Source organism: Vombatus ursinus, unplaced genomic scaffold, assembly GCF_900497805.2.
Source record: "Vombatus ursinus unplaced genomic scaffold, bare-nosed wombat genome assembly UNPS02014864.1, whole genome shotgun sequence".
Classification (NCBI taxonomy): domain Eukaryota; kingdom Metazoa; phylum Chordata; class Mammalia; order Diprotodontia; family Vombatidae; genus Vombatus; species Vombatus ursinus.
The window spans coordinates 10,792,171-10,807,241 of record NW_020954642.1 but is presented as its reverse complement, the minus strand read 5'-3'; the positions used below and the strand labels follow the sequence as shown (position 1 = coordinate 10,807,241).

The 15,071-nt window shown below is 38.4% G+C and overlaps 1 pseudogene; it reads right to left on the bottom strand.

The window, feature by feature from the left end:
- Positions 1-10,916: 10,916 nt before the first annotated feature.
- Positions 10,917-11,551, bottom strand: LOC114027923 (annotated as a pseudogene).
- Between the last annotated feature and the right edge of the window lie 3,520 nt (positions 11,552-15,071).

Here is a 15,071-nt window from a genome sequence, read left to right as displayed (position 1 = left end):
GGAAGGAAGGAAGGAAGGAAGGAAGGAAGGAAGGAAGGAAGGAAGGAAGGAAGGAGGGGAAGGAAGGAAGGAGGGGAAGGAAGGAAAGGAAGAAAGGAAAGAAAGGAAGGAAGGAAGGAAAGAAAGGAAGGAGGGAGGGAAGGAAAGGAAGGAAGGAAGAAAAGGAAGGAAGAAAGGAAAGAAGGAAGGAAGGAAGGAAAAAGGCATAGATAAAGTCAAGTTATTTTGATCTCCATTTTAAAGATGAGAAAACTAAGAATCAGACTAGGAAAGAGATGTATTCATAGTAGCATTACTAGTAAAGGCTAAAGAATAAATTCAAACTTGGGTTCTCTGATTCCACATCTAGGACTATTCTCACTATACAGCAACTTAACATGAACCACTTAGTTGATCAACTAGCATTTACTATTTACTTACCATGTGCCAGATGTTGTACTAAGCACTGGGTATTCAAGGGAAGAGAAAAACAGCTCCTGCTCTCAAGACCTTCATAGTCTAATGAGGGAGACTATATGAAAACAGTTACATACAAACAAGAGAGAAACAGGATAAACTGAGAATGATCTACAGAAGAAGTCACTGACATTAAGGGGGATCAGGAAAGCCTTCTTGCAAAACGTAAGAATTTAGGTGATACGTGAAAGAAGCCCCATAACTAAACATACAACCTATGATGAAGTATTATTTGTAATCAAATCAATACTAATTGAGCATAGTATATTAACTACACTCACTCACTCAACTTATAGAATGTTTAATTAAAATTAAAATGAAACATGATAGTTGGGAAATGGGTATTAAAGACTAGAGAAGTGAAATTCATTTCTTCATTCACTAAAGGATTTATTCATTCAACACTTACTATTTAAACAGCTACTGTATGCATGACATTGCATTGGAGTCCAGGAGAAACAAAAACAAAAACAGTTCTTATCCTCAAGGAACTTACATTCTAAGGGGTGAAAGAACATGTTAATAACTAGGTTTATATAGATATAAGATATTTAAGATATACACACATACACACACAGAGTAGATGGAAGGTAATATCAGAGAATCAAGGCACTTAGCCACTAAGGGGGACTGGAAAAGACCTCCTGCAGAAGGGGAATTGAGTTGAGTTTTGAAAGAAGTCAGCTAAGAGGTAGAAGTGAGGAGGAAGAACGTCGTAAATATGGAGAAAAGCCAATGCAAGGATGAGAGAAGCACCCTGTTGTGGATACATAATGGAGAGGCCGTTCATTTCGGCCACGAGGACTCATTTAACTGACTACTGTGGTGGAACTCTGGAGATACCCTAACAAGGCATTTTGCATACAACATTCCTCTTCTTTCTGCTGGCTATGTTATGAGGATGACTCTCAGAATTCCTGGGGACCGTAGGAGGATGCGACCCATGTGGTACAACTTGTTAGGATGAGCCGCCTCCTTTTTCTGTCTTCTTTCCTTAGGTCCGGGGCTTTTGATTTCTCAAAAGTCATCTGTTGTTTTCTCTGTTTTTGGACACCTCATCATTGGAGTATCAGCAACTGGAGCAGTTGCAGAAGCAAGAGCAATAGTGGCAGTGGCCAGGAGTCATACATAGCCAAGGTGGTAGAGTAGTAGAAAACAGTTAAATGCAGGTGACTCCCCTCCCTCAAAAAAGCCTCCAAATAGTTCTAAGAAATGTACCAGACTGAATCTTCATGGGGAAATCAAAGAGAAAAAAAATCACAGTGAGTCCTTTCGCCAGCCTAGGTCAGCACTTGAAGACAAAGATCTGCAAAAAGTAGGCAACACATCAAGCTAGGAATATGCTGCGCAGAAGGGGCTATACACCAGGCAAGTGGAGGTCCTACAGCCATGCCTCAGCACCCCAACCAATACAGGGGAACCTCGACAGGAAAAGGTTCCAACTAGAAGCTTTGTCACCTACTTCCCAGTTTCAGGTCACAGATCCAGACAGAGGAGGGGACTTATGCCTAAAAGCGGCAGCCCAGGGTAAGAAACACAGCAGATTGTGGGTTGTTTACCAAGAAAAAAGAAAGTTCAGAAGCAAATAGTAGATGTGTGGCTCAGATCCCAGGAGCAGAGCAGAGATTCAGTTCCAGGTTCTAGCCCAGTCTGAAGTCTACGAAGGAAAAAGCAGGTCAGTAATCCCAAAAAGGTGACCCTACAGTTCCGTCACTCTGCATCAGGAGAGCTTTCCAGCTGGCTGATGGGGGCAGAGTTCAACAGCAGTCTACTATTTCTTTGATCAAGGTCAGGAATTTACAGAGTTCAGACAGGTGAGGCAGCAGTCAAACTTTACTTTAGATCAAACAAGTTTGAAAGCATTGAAAGTTTACAGAGCTGACCTTGAGATCTTGGAAAAAACACAAGATTCAAAAAAAAAAAAATTGCTGCGGTACTAACCTAGATTTTTCCTCTAAAAGTCTTCAGACAAAGGTTCTGAAGGCCTCAGTCCAGAGGTTGTAAGGGGGTTGGACAACTGGTTTAAAGGAGATTCCAAGGTCCTTTGATGGTACTGGATGCAGCTGATGCTAATCAGCTACTATACTGCCCATATGTAGTTCAACATCTCAATTCCAGGGTGGAAAGGAATGTTTGTGATTGGTCACAAGGAAGTAGGGTCCCTAGTCACAGTTCCAAGGCAGTGAACAGCAGTAGTACTTGTGGCTTTAAGAGAGCAGGGAACCTGGTTACAGTTTTAGAGCCCAGAGGAGCGCTAGTGCTTAAAGCTGCAGAGGAAAAACGCTAAGAGTAGGTGGAGCCAAGGCTATGTAGAAAAGGCAGGGAATCGTCTGAGTTCTCCCAAATTCCCTACCAAAAAACTTTAAATAATGCCTCAAAATGATTTCTGGAATGACAGAACCCACAGAAAGAAGGGGTGAAACAATTTTACAGCCCCAGACAACTTACAAAGTCAGCAGGAAAGGTCTTTCAGATTGTGGAACACAGTCCTGGGCAGGTCAGCACAGGACATAAACCAGCAAACCAGCAGCAGGTCTTGGGACAATTAAATCAGTGGAGGCAGCAGAGGCTTCCAGAGCTTTCAGCCTACTGGTAAGGAGATTGGACAACTGGTCAGAAGTAGATTACAAGGGGCCTTTTGCTGGCACTGGGTCCAGCACTCTGTTGCATTGCCCAAAATCAGATCAAGGTTGCAGTCCTGGACAGCAGTTCCAGGGTGAGGAAGAAGACTAGCACACCAGAGAAGCAGGGACCCTGGTTACAGTTCTAGGATGGAAAAGAGTGCTTTTGGTTGCTCACAGACCAGATCCAAGCACAAGCCAGGAGATCAGTAAAAAGCTCCTCCTCTTAGATCATGCCATCTTGAAAAAAGTGAAAACTTACGTAAGACCCCCAAAACTTGTTCCGAAGACAACTGCACAAAAATCTTTAAGGTTAGGACAGTGCCCTCTCCATTCCAGGAGCAGAGCCCAACTTTAACATAAAGTTAAAAGTCAAGAAATAGACTGCAAAAAATGAGCAAACAACAACAGCAAAGAACCTGACCGTAGTAACTATGGTGATAAGGAAGATCAAAACACAAATAGAAGAAGACAACAAAGTCAAAAACTGCTATATCCAAAGCCTAAAAATATATGAATGGGTTCAGGTCCAAAAAGAATTTCTGGAAGAGCCCAAAAGAGATTTTAAAAATCAAATAAGACTAGCAAAGGAAAAATTGGAAAAAGAAATCAGAGTAATTCAAGAAAATCATGAAAAAAGAGTCAACAGCTTGATAAAGGAGACACAAAAACATAGTGAAGAAAATCACATCTTAAAAAAGAAGAATAGGTGAAATGGTAAAAGAGGCACAAAAATTCATTGAGGAAAACTCCTTAAAAAGCAGAACTGAAAACATGAAAAAAGATGTTAAAAAAAATCACTGAACAAAAGAACTCCTTAAAAGGTATAATTGGCCAAATGGAAAAAGAGGTACAAAAGCTCTTTAAAGAAAATAATTCCTTAAAAATTAGAATTTGGCAAGTGGAAGGTAATGACTAAAGAATCAATGAAACAAAATGAAAAGAGCAAAAAAGTAGAAGAAAATATAAAACATTTTGTCATTGAAAAAATGATGTGGAATATAGATCAAGGAGAGATTATTTAAGAATTACTGGACTATCTGAAAGCCATAATGATAAAAACAGCCTAGACATCATCTTTCAGGAAATTATCAAGGAAAACTGCCCTGATATTCTAGAACCAGAGGGTAAAATAGAAATGGAAAGAATCCACCAGTCACCTCCTGAAAGAGATCAAAAAATGAAAACTGCCAGGAATAGTATAGTCAAATTCCATCGCTTCCAGGTCAAGGAAAAATATTGCAAGCAGTCAGAAAGAAACAATTCAAGCATCACAGAGCCACAGTCAGGATAACACAAGATTTAACAGCTTCTACATTAAAGGATCAGAGGGCTTGGAATATGATATTCCACAGGGCAAAGGAGCTAGGATTACAACCACGAATTATGTACCCAGCAAAAATGAGTATGAACCTTCAGGGGAAAAATGGATATTCAATGAACTTTCAAGCATTCTTGATGAAAAGAATAGAAAGAAAAGTTGACTTTTAAGTACAAGACTCAAGAGAAGCATGAAAAGGTAAACAGAAAACAGAAATCATAAGGGATTTATAAGGTTAAACTGTTTACATTCCTACATGGGAAGAGGATATTCATAACTCCTAAGAACTTTCTCATTATTAGGGCAGTTAGAAGGAATCTACATAGACAGAGGGCATAGGTGTGAGTTGAATATGATGGAATGATATATAAAAAAATAAAATTAAATGGTAAGAGAAGAATGTACTGGAAGAAGGAGAAAGTGAGAGGGAGAATGGGGGTAAATTATGTGGCACTGAACAATTAGCAAGGATGACTCTTGCCATCCAACCATGTACTGATGATGAGACTCATACTGACCAGTATCCTGTTACACTTATGTTCTCTAACATCAAGGTTCAGGATAGTTCAGCAACTTGGGATGATAGATTTAGAGCTTTATGGAACCTCAAAGCTAATTTGGTACAGCTCTCTCATTTTACACATGAGGAAAGTGAAGTCCACATACTTAACTAAATTCACAAAGATCACATATAGCAAAGGTAGGATTTGAATCCTAGTCTTCTGTCAAATTTAGCACATTATACCATATCACATTGCCTCTTCAAACTTTCTTAATGTCTCATGATCAATAGCTAGTGGAGTTAAGACTAGAACCTAAGATTACCTGGTTTACCTCATACATAGGGTGCTCACTTTCAACAACACTGCCTCTCCTCATGCACTCTAATCTATTAATATATATTTATTAAACATCATGTGCAAGGCATTCTCCATGGTGCTAGAGAAGAGTCATCAAACACATAGCCCACGAGCCACATTCAGCCCACAACATTCCCAACTGCAGCTTGAACCAGATTAAAACATATTTGGGAAATATTTAACAAAATAAATAAAAAGACAATAAAACATAAATAATAATACATTTTAAAATTAAGCCAATATGCCACCCATAGGGATCCTTATGTATGGTTTAGTGGCCTCCATTTCTGCTTGAATTTGATACCATTCACATAGATCATACTGACACTTAACTAAATAGATGTGTATATTTTCTCTACCAACTCCTCCACATTTAGTGAATTTCTATGAAAAAAAAATCAACACCCATTAGCCAAACTTCTGTTGAAGAGTTTATCAAGATTATCTAGCCTAATTTTCAGTTGACAGACGCCAAGTAATTGCACCTATTAAGATATCTCTCAGTATATGTTGTATAAATTAATTACATAGTAGGGGGAAACATTTAGTAATTTGAATTGTAGATTTTAAATTATGAAAATTTGTCTACTTTAAATCATGACTTCTATCTACTAAGGTCATGACATGAAGAGGACACTAGATTCTAACTATGTCAGTAGACCACAAGTCCCGGGTAGACCTACGAAAATAGAAAAGCTTCAAATATGAACCTTATGAAATAATTAACATCTTCTCTCAGGAAATTAAGAATTACTATAGCTAAATGAAAAGAGGCTCATCACTAACATCACTAAAAGACTCTCCCATAGAACATACACACACACACATACACACATACACACATGTGTGTGTTGTTCAACTGTTTTTGCTAACTGGTACCATGATTTTTTGTAAGAAACTTATTTTACAGTCAGGAAGAAGTTAGAAGGAACTATCTAATATTGTCTTTCATTTGTTGTTGTTATTGAGCTGTCTCAATCACGTCTGACTCTTTGTGACCCTATTTGGGGTTTTCTTGGCAGAGACACTGCAGTGCATTGCCATTTCTTTCTCCAGCTCATTTTACAGATGAGGAACTGAGACAAACAGGCTTGCCTAGGGTCACACAGCTAGTAAGTGTCTGAGACCGGATTTGAACTCAAAAAACAAAGTCTTTCTGACTCCAGGCCCAGCACTCTATCCACTGTGCCACTTAGCTGCCCAGAATACACACACACAGAGAATATATATATATGCATGTATGTATATGTGTATATACATACATATGCATGTATGAGTATGTGCATGTATATGTATGTACATGTTTTCTATATACATGTATATGTTTTATCTATATATACTACATATACATGTATTCATATGTGAATCTGTATGTCTATACAGATATGTATATATAATTTGTATGTATGTGGAATAGTAACAGACTGATCATTCCAATATATTATAGCTAAGTATAATAGAAGATAATAAGCTCATAAGTTAGATACAGAAGAAATTGTGGTGACCTTTCCCAAAAGAGAGAGGAGCATGTAGTAGTAGAAAGATTCCTGAATTTGAAGTTAGTAAATGAGTTCAAATCTTGTTCTGACACGTGTGTGGATAACAATACAATCACTGCCCCCCCCGTCTCTCTCAAATCCCTCATCAATAACATAAAGATAATTACATGTATGCTAATAATCTTACACATTTGTGAGCAAAGCAATTTTTACACCTTAATGTAGAATATTACAAATCACGAGATACAGTATGATATAGTGAAAAGAGCATTGGGCTTAAACATTCTGTTTCTGACATTCCCTAGTTCTGTAACCTTGGCAAAATCACTACCTCTTAGAACCACTTTTTTGCATTTGTAAAATGAGTGTAATCTACCACATATTTGATGCAGGGAAAACTTTATATACGTAACATCAGAAGTTTCCTTATAATCCCTCTCTCTCTTCCCCTACCCCTTGGATCCTGAGGTGGTCCCCATCTTGCCAAAGCTAATCCCTTTCTTTTGTGTTCATCACATCCTCTCTTCTACCCCGTTCTTTTTTCCATCAATCTTTCTTTCTCTTTTGCATCTTCATTCTCAATACAAAGGGTCCTTATCCAAAGGGCCAAAGAAATTATGAATCTGGTTTGATATTTATTTAATAATGTCTATATCAGAGATAAATAAACTATCTCCTATTGAAATAATGTTGATTCAGAGGGTAGAGGAAGTTTAATGTGGGGATGACACAGTGTAGTCCAGTTTGAGATCATAATATTATACAATGCAGGAGAGTTAGTCATTAAATATTTCTTCAGTGCCTACTATGTTCCAGGGACTGTGCTTAATCCTGGGGATACAAAATGCAGCAAAAATCTTTGCCTTCAAGTTGCTCAAAATCTAATTAAGGAGACAATAAGCAAATAAATATGTACAAACATGGTTGGTTGGTTGTTGTCTTTCATTCTCTAAGGGGACCAAAATGACATCACTATGTTCAAGTCAAGTCACAGTGTGCCTGACCGTGGCTGATCAAACCAAGAGGAGCTCAGAATGCTCTACCACAGGGCAGGCACAAGTGGCCTACGTGAACATTTGGGATGGATTCTCTATATTTATTCATCTTGTGTTTCTTTTGAGCTGCTTCAATCCTGCTTTGCTCAGAAAGCACAGCACCTTCTCTGGTGAGGGCACGCCATGCTGGGCAGTCCTGTGACAGTATCTCCCATGTCACACAATTCCAAAGCTCTTAAGAGAGACTTTGAGAGTGTTCCTTGTATTACTTTTTTTAACCATCATGTGAGCGCTTGCCCTGTGCGAGTTCTCCATAAAATAGTCTTTTTGGCAGGTGTACATTTGGTATTCAAGTTCATCAGAGCTGCACTCTGTACAGTAGAGATGTACAAACATGATATATGCAGGAAAAATACAAAGTAATTAAAAATATATAAGGCATTAGAATTAAAAGGAGTCGGGAAAGGCTTCCTGTAGGAAAAAAAAATTTAGTTGGAACTTGAAAGACAGTTTTGATGAAGAGCAGCAGGGTCCCACAGAGATAGTAGGCTCAAAAAACAAAACAAAACAAAACAAAAAAACAAACCCTGTACAACTACACACAAGGGAAAGAAGAGGACAGAGGCCAATGGGAAACAGTCTCTGTGCAGCTGCCATTGCCCTACATGTGAGAGAATCATAGTTTGGTTGGCTCCAAACATGCAACCATGGAACTGTATTTACAGTCTGATCAGAGCCCTTCAGGGCTCAAACTTATATGGAATTTTAGACAAAGAACCAACATGGCACCAAGAAGCAACTTCCCCTTCATTGAAAGGGGAAGATAATATTATAGTTAGGACCAATGAAATGAGGGTATTTTCTATATTGCCTAATAAGGAATAAGGAATGAGGGACAAGAATGCAGGAAACTTAATTCTAAATTGTCATCTAGTAAGAGACTAGTAGGAGGGGTAATGTCTGGTCTCTGGTTCATATACACACAGTGCGAGGAAGGTGCAATACAAATCAAACTGGTTTTTGCCAATTATATATTAACTAGATACATTACTTCATCTGTAACATACAAATTATACCTGCCTCCATTACCTGCTTCACAGGACTGTTATGAAGAAAGTGTATGGAAAACTGTAATAAGCTATAGAAACATGAGCTATTATGATCTGTGTGGAGTGCTTTATCGTAAGTTACCTAATTTACATCTCAAGACACATTGGTGATGTGCGTATGACATGTGATCATGTGGCAGGATGTGATCAAGGACAAAGATGGAGGAGGTAGTCTTGGCAAGGTAGGGATTACTTCTGCCTCTGAAACAAGATATAAGGAGGAGGGAATGAGAAAACATAGAGAAGCATTGGGGTATAGAGAAAGAGAGGTAGAGGAACTCATAGATGGATTCAATACACTCATTAAAATCCAAAACAAAGTTTAAGCATCAAATGATTTAAAGATAGAGGAGATTTTAGATACTACCTCTAAGATACAGAGCAGTATGACACTGGTGTGTGTTAGAATGGAATACAGAACTGACAGGTTGGTTAGTCAGTATTTTCTCCTCCCTCCTCCTCAATACCAGAAGACCTGAATCCTTTCAAGCCTTTTTCTATTTCCTCCATATGGAATGTTACAGGGTGTGATCTTGGTCACCTCTCCTCCCATACCCTTTTGCTATGGAGATTTAATGAGCCACACACTTTTAAACTCTTCTCTCTCTCTCTCTCTCTCTCTCTGTCTCTGTCTCTCTCTCTCTGCTGCTCTCTCTCTTGACAATATAACACCTCTCTTATTCATGTGGTCGTCTTTAATGCTATTTTTTGGAGTGTATGTCAGATGAAAAGTTAGTTGTAAATAATAATAGCTCAGAGCCCACAGTTGGAAAATGTCCTGACAATTAGACAAAGACTAAGCTCTCTGTCCTAATTTAAATTTATTTTCACCTATAGAAAAAAAAAATGCTTTTTATTCTTGTGGAGGAAAAGATGCAAGAATTATTTTTTTTTAAATCAAATAGAGTATATTGCAGTGTACGATCCTGGCTAGGCACAGAAAGGGGAAGTTGGGTTGATTTGTTTTGTTTTCTTCTGTTCCAACTTCACTCATTCCTTAAAGAGGTGTGTTACTATATTGGTTTTGTGTTTGCTTTTAACCAAGTTTCAAAAGGCTTTTACATATGGCTCCACTACAGGCAAAATATCAGAAAACAGAAAACTATCCATCGCAGAGACAATACTTTATAGTAAAGAAGCAGTATCACTATCCCTTCTACTACAGAATAGTATAATATAGCATATCATTTCTAGTATATCTGTCCCTCTGGTATACATACTTTCATCTTATTATGAACATTTACGAGCAGGTTTCCATATCCAGATAAATGACTCATTTGAAAAGACACCCACAATTATGGCCCTCCACCATTCTATAAACCTCTGGCAGTCACTGTGTGGCTTCTCTGTAGTCTCAATCACATACTGAAATATAATTAGAAAGCTCTTTTGTCCAATATAACGAAATATCTTAAGGTTGTATTCTGCTTCCCTGTTATCTACCAGAAAGATAAAAACCTCCAAGATTTTCCTAACTGTGGTTAAAACACTTGACATTGAGCCCCCCCAAAAAAACTATCTGAAATACCTAAATTATTACAAGTTGTTGATCATAAACTTAAAAATTCCCAGAAGGGAGGTGAAGCTCAAAAGTAGATATGTTAAGCTGTCTTTCCCCTCAAGCGGATAATTAGAAAAAAGAGAATTTGTGTATTAGGCCAGTTAAAGAAGTTCTACTCCGACAATGCTCCTAAGTAACCTCTTTCTCACATGCCAACGATACCAGTTGAATGACTGTGAAGATTACATTAGATCCCACAAGAATTTAAATTCCAAACAATGCAAGTCACAGACAGCCAGCAGAGTACCAAGGGAGTTCAATGGCCCAAATACAATGCTGATAAAGGCACAAAGAGAGAAGTCAAGGGTTACTTTTAGTGCCATTTTCACTTAAAAAGCCATCAGTAGAGCAGCCCAAAGACTCCCAACTTTCATCACCCCAAGAGGTTTGCATCATTTTCTGAAGGAAGATATGATTGATAAGCTGGTATCCTTTGTGGTAGGAATCTTTAAGGGAGCCCCAGACAGACTCCAGCATGGTCTTGCTATAGTAACTTACAGTTGAGGGGTATACTGTAGGTATTTCTTGTCTGAAGAAAGCTCTTTGGCAAAGACACCTTTAGGACACAGGTTTTTGGCCACCTCTTCAGAGACAGTTGGAATAACCATAACATTATCTCCAGCTTTCCAATCAATAAGAATAGAAACCTTCTTGTATGCTGTCAACTGAGGGAATCAACCACTCTGAGGATCTCCTGAAAGTTCCTGCCAGTAGTTTCTGGTTAGAGGATACACAACTTCAACTTCTTAAAGGGCCAAAAATAAATACCACATGAGCTGTCGCAGGCAAGCCCTTCCCATCCTGCTCATTTGGATCTCACATGCCCAACTTGATAGCAAGGTCTCCTTTGCGATCAATCTTCACTAGAAAAAGGCAGCTTCTTTGTGGGCTCATCTCCATAGCAGGTATTGATAGAAAGGGAGACCATCTTAACATTTCTGCTTGGCAAATTCTGGGGCCAGTTTTGCAGCATGGCCCAGCTTTGTTGTGTATACTGGAGGAAATTCCCAAGGGTGGGAGAAAAGAATGGCCCATAGGTGTCTGAGGGAGTTGTGGAAATGGATGCAGGTGACAGCAGTGTCCGCCTCAAAGTTGGGGCCTTGTCTCCGAGCAGCAGACCTCTGGGCATGGCCATGGTAGCAGTGGTGAGGAGTAGGAGGAGGACCAAGAAGACAAGGATGAGGGTAAGGCAGAGCTGCAGCCAACATGGACATTCCTTCTTGGAGAGGTGGGTTACTATCTATAGCTGCAGCTCTCCTTTTGCTTTGACCTTTCAGTTTCTACTTTCACCTGGCACCCCTGTGACATTGAGACTTTCCTTTTCTAGCAATGCTCATTAATTCTGGGAATTAATTAAGGTCTGGAAATGTTATCTCTCTAACTACTTCTGCCAATCTTGAAGTCCCTAGTCCTTGTATCTTGAACATTGTGTGTGTGTGCGTGTGTGTGTGTGTGTGTGTGTGTGTGTGTGGATATGTCTCCACTTAAGAAGTATCCAGTCTGAGGAAAATCTACTTTCCAGCTCAAAGAGCCCAGTAGTCCCAAATTGTTCTAAGGGTTAAGAGGCAATATTGATGCCAATCCAATCTCAAAACCCTGTTATAATAGCATGGTTTAGTAGAAAGTTTCTTTTCTTTGGCTGGTTGTTTTATTTTGTATATATTTTTTTACAGGTAAAGAAAATAAAGCTCAGAGAGTGACTTCTCAAATGTCATACAACTAGTAGCAGAAGAGCCAGAAATAGAATTCAGGTTTCCAGAAACTCAGGAGCTTCAAAAGCCCAGGTTATTTTTTTTTTCCCATTTCTACAACCTGCCGTTTACTCTTTACTGAAGAAAGGAATAGAGGAAAACAATGCTGAAAATGAAAGCAGGACCACTGGATGGACATTTAACCCCTGAAAAGTGTTTACTTTTAAGTGTTAGCCCATGTAAAACAAACTTGTTTACTTCAACCATATTCTGGCATGACTTGATAATTGCTGAAAGTGAACAATTTTCTAAAAATCATTCATATTCATGTATATTATTATCCTAAATTTCAAAATCCATGATAATTCTAAATGTGTAATAATTATAATTTCATCTAGCAATTTTTTTTCTAACAGCCCTATGAAGGAAGTGAAGTAAGCAATGAGAGAATTATTATACCATTTTTACAGGTAAGAAAATTGAGGCTCAGAAAATGATAATAATCAGCTCATAGACACATAAAGAGGTAGCATCAGAGCCCCTGCTCGGGCAGGTTTTATGTCTACGTGTCCATCAGCCTTCTTGTCACACCACACAATTGCCTTTCTACACTTACTACATCTAATTGATTTTTTTTTCCGACCAGGCTATAACCAGTAGGGATAACATGGCTGAATACTTTTCAAAGATCTGTCAGGGTCATGTCAGGTGTTTGCATATTTTAAGTATCTTACCCACCAGGCATCAGCACTTTAAATTTCACTAGAGGCTTTGGAGATAATAATAGCTCACATTAATAAGGAGCATTAAGGTTTGCAAAGCACTTTACATATATTATTATTCTACTTGATCCTTATAACAACCGTCTGACATACGTATTATTATTAACCCCATCTTATAGATGAAGAAATGGAGTCAGAGGGCTCATACACCACACTGTAATTATTGTTACTATGTGACTGAGTAAATCATTTAACAACCCTGGACCTCAGTTCCCTCATCTGTAAAATTAAAAGGTTGGAACAGATAACCTCTGAGGTCCCTTCATCTCTGGATTTATCATCCTATGATCTTAAAGAAGTGAGGAATCTAAGGCTTCAAAAAGTAATGACTCACCTAGTGTCACACAGATAAAAGACACATGAGAAAGGATTTAAAGGCAGGACTTCCTGATTTTGAGTCCTGCACTCTGGTCACATCATGCTGCCTAAAGGATAGAAAAGTCTCCAAATGTTGCTCCTTTAAGAGAACTTTGTGCCTGACATTGTTTCAGAAAGGATCCCACCATCAAGGCCACTAAACAGTGTGTGCTGCATAGCTAACATTCTGGAATAATTTATTTCTGTCCTCCTATTGTGCTCATAAGAAAATCAGAGCAGATTCCCGAACTCCAAGTTTTTTGGATGTCTTGAATTGAGAAAGTATAATTAGGTCAACCTTTGCAACTGCTTGTGAGGTGGGAGATCTGAGAATGCAGACCTTCTTCATTGTCTTTAGTGCATATGATTTTCTCCTAATTTACCACCTGGTAAAAAGGCAGAAAAAAAAAGAAGACGAAAAAGAGAAATTCAAATGAATTTAACAAACACTGGACTTCTGTAATGTCTCATACTTGAAATTCATCAGCTGGTATTAAGCTAGGACATTTTCTAGAACATAATCCTTTGAATATTTATGAGCTGATCTGCACAAGAAAAAGAAAGTCTTTGTTAGAAACAATACACCTCAGGAATTTATCTAATTGTGATTTTAATAAACCAAAGGGAAAACATGAAACTCTTAAACGATTCATTCAGCTGTGAGCCTGATTGATATAAGAAAATAAAATGAGAGGTTAACATCCTTGCCCAAGGTGAACCATACAACTGAAAGGCAGGAAAGTAATCCTCTACTCAGAAAACACCGCTAAAATGTAGTTTTAAAACGCAATTAACTTGTTGTAGGGTTGAAAGGGAAGTGTTTTGGGCAGACCCACACACTAAGACTTTATACTAAAATTGTAGAATCATTTATGGGACACACAAAACATTTAGGTAGCAAAGACCAATCCATCCATTTCCACCAGTATCATTGCTTGATTGAGCTGTCAGTCAAAATCAGGGACAAAGGCCATACTTGACAATCCTAATTGGGACTGACAACTTAGTTAGCCACTAGTAAAGGGAAAAGGCACATTGGAGGCAAACTTCCCCTGCCAACTTCTGCTGAAGTACCACAAGAAGGTGGTTCTAGATAGCAGTTTAAGGATTCAAAGTACACTATTGCTGCTCCAGAAATACCATCACAGCTCGGGCCAATACAGAATTCCTCATTATCTCAGAAGTAACTAGGAAGGGGAAATTTCTAAACAGGGCCTGTGCTATCTTTCTGAGAGCTCCAGTGTGGTTACAGCACTGTGATTTGGCAGAAAGGAAGGAAAGAAGGAAGAAAAAGAAAGAAAAAAAAAAGAAAGGATAAAAGGAATAAAGGAAGGAAGGAAGGAAGAGAAAGGAAGGAAAGAAGGAAGGAAGAAAGAAAGAATGATTTTCTCACTTTTCCTACCTACTGCCTCACAGAGTCATTCATACATACTCCATTATCCTTTCTTCATGATCAAAAAATTCCACACTAAAGAAGAGTCACGTGTCACAATGGTGAACAAATAGGTCAAGTATCTAATAGGATTTCCTAACCAAAGGTCCCCTTGTACAAGAAAGGATAGATGAATTTAGAAGAGAACTGATTGTTATTTTTTTTTTAAAGTGGCTTAATGGACAGGTGAAGGAGTTGTTGGCCTAAATGGTCTGATTTCAAGGGTGTGGCTCCCAAATCTCTATCTTTCTTGCTCAGTAACGCATAAAATTCCTTTCACAAAGATAAAGGTTTAATTCCATAGTGGGAAAGGAGGTTTCAAGTGCAAATACTTCTGGGAGATAATGCTTATGATATAATGGGATTCAATAGACTTTAGTTCTGGCA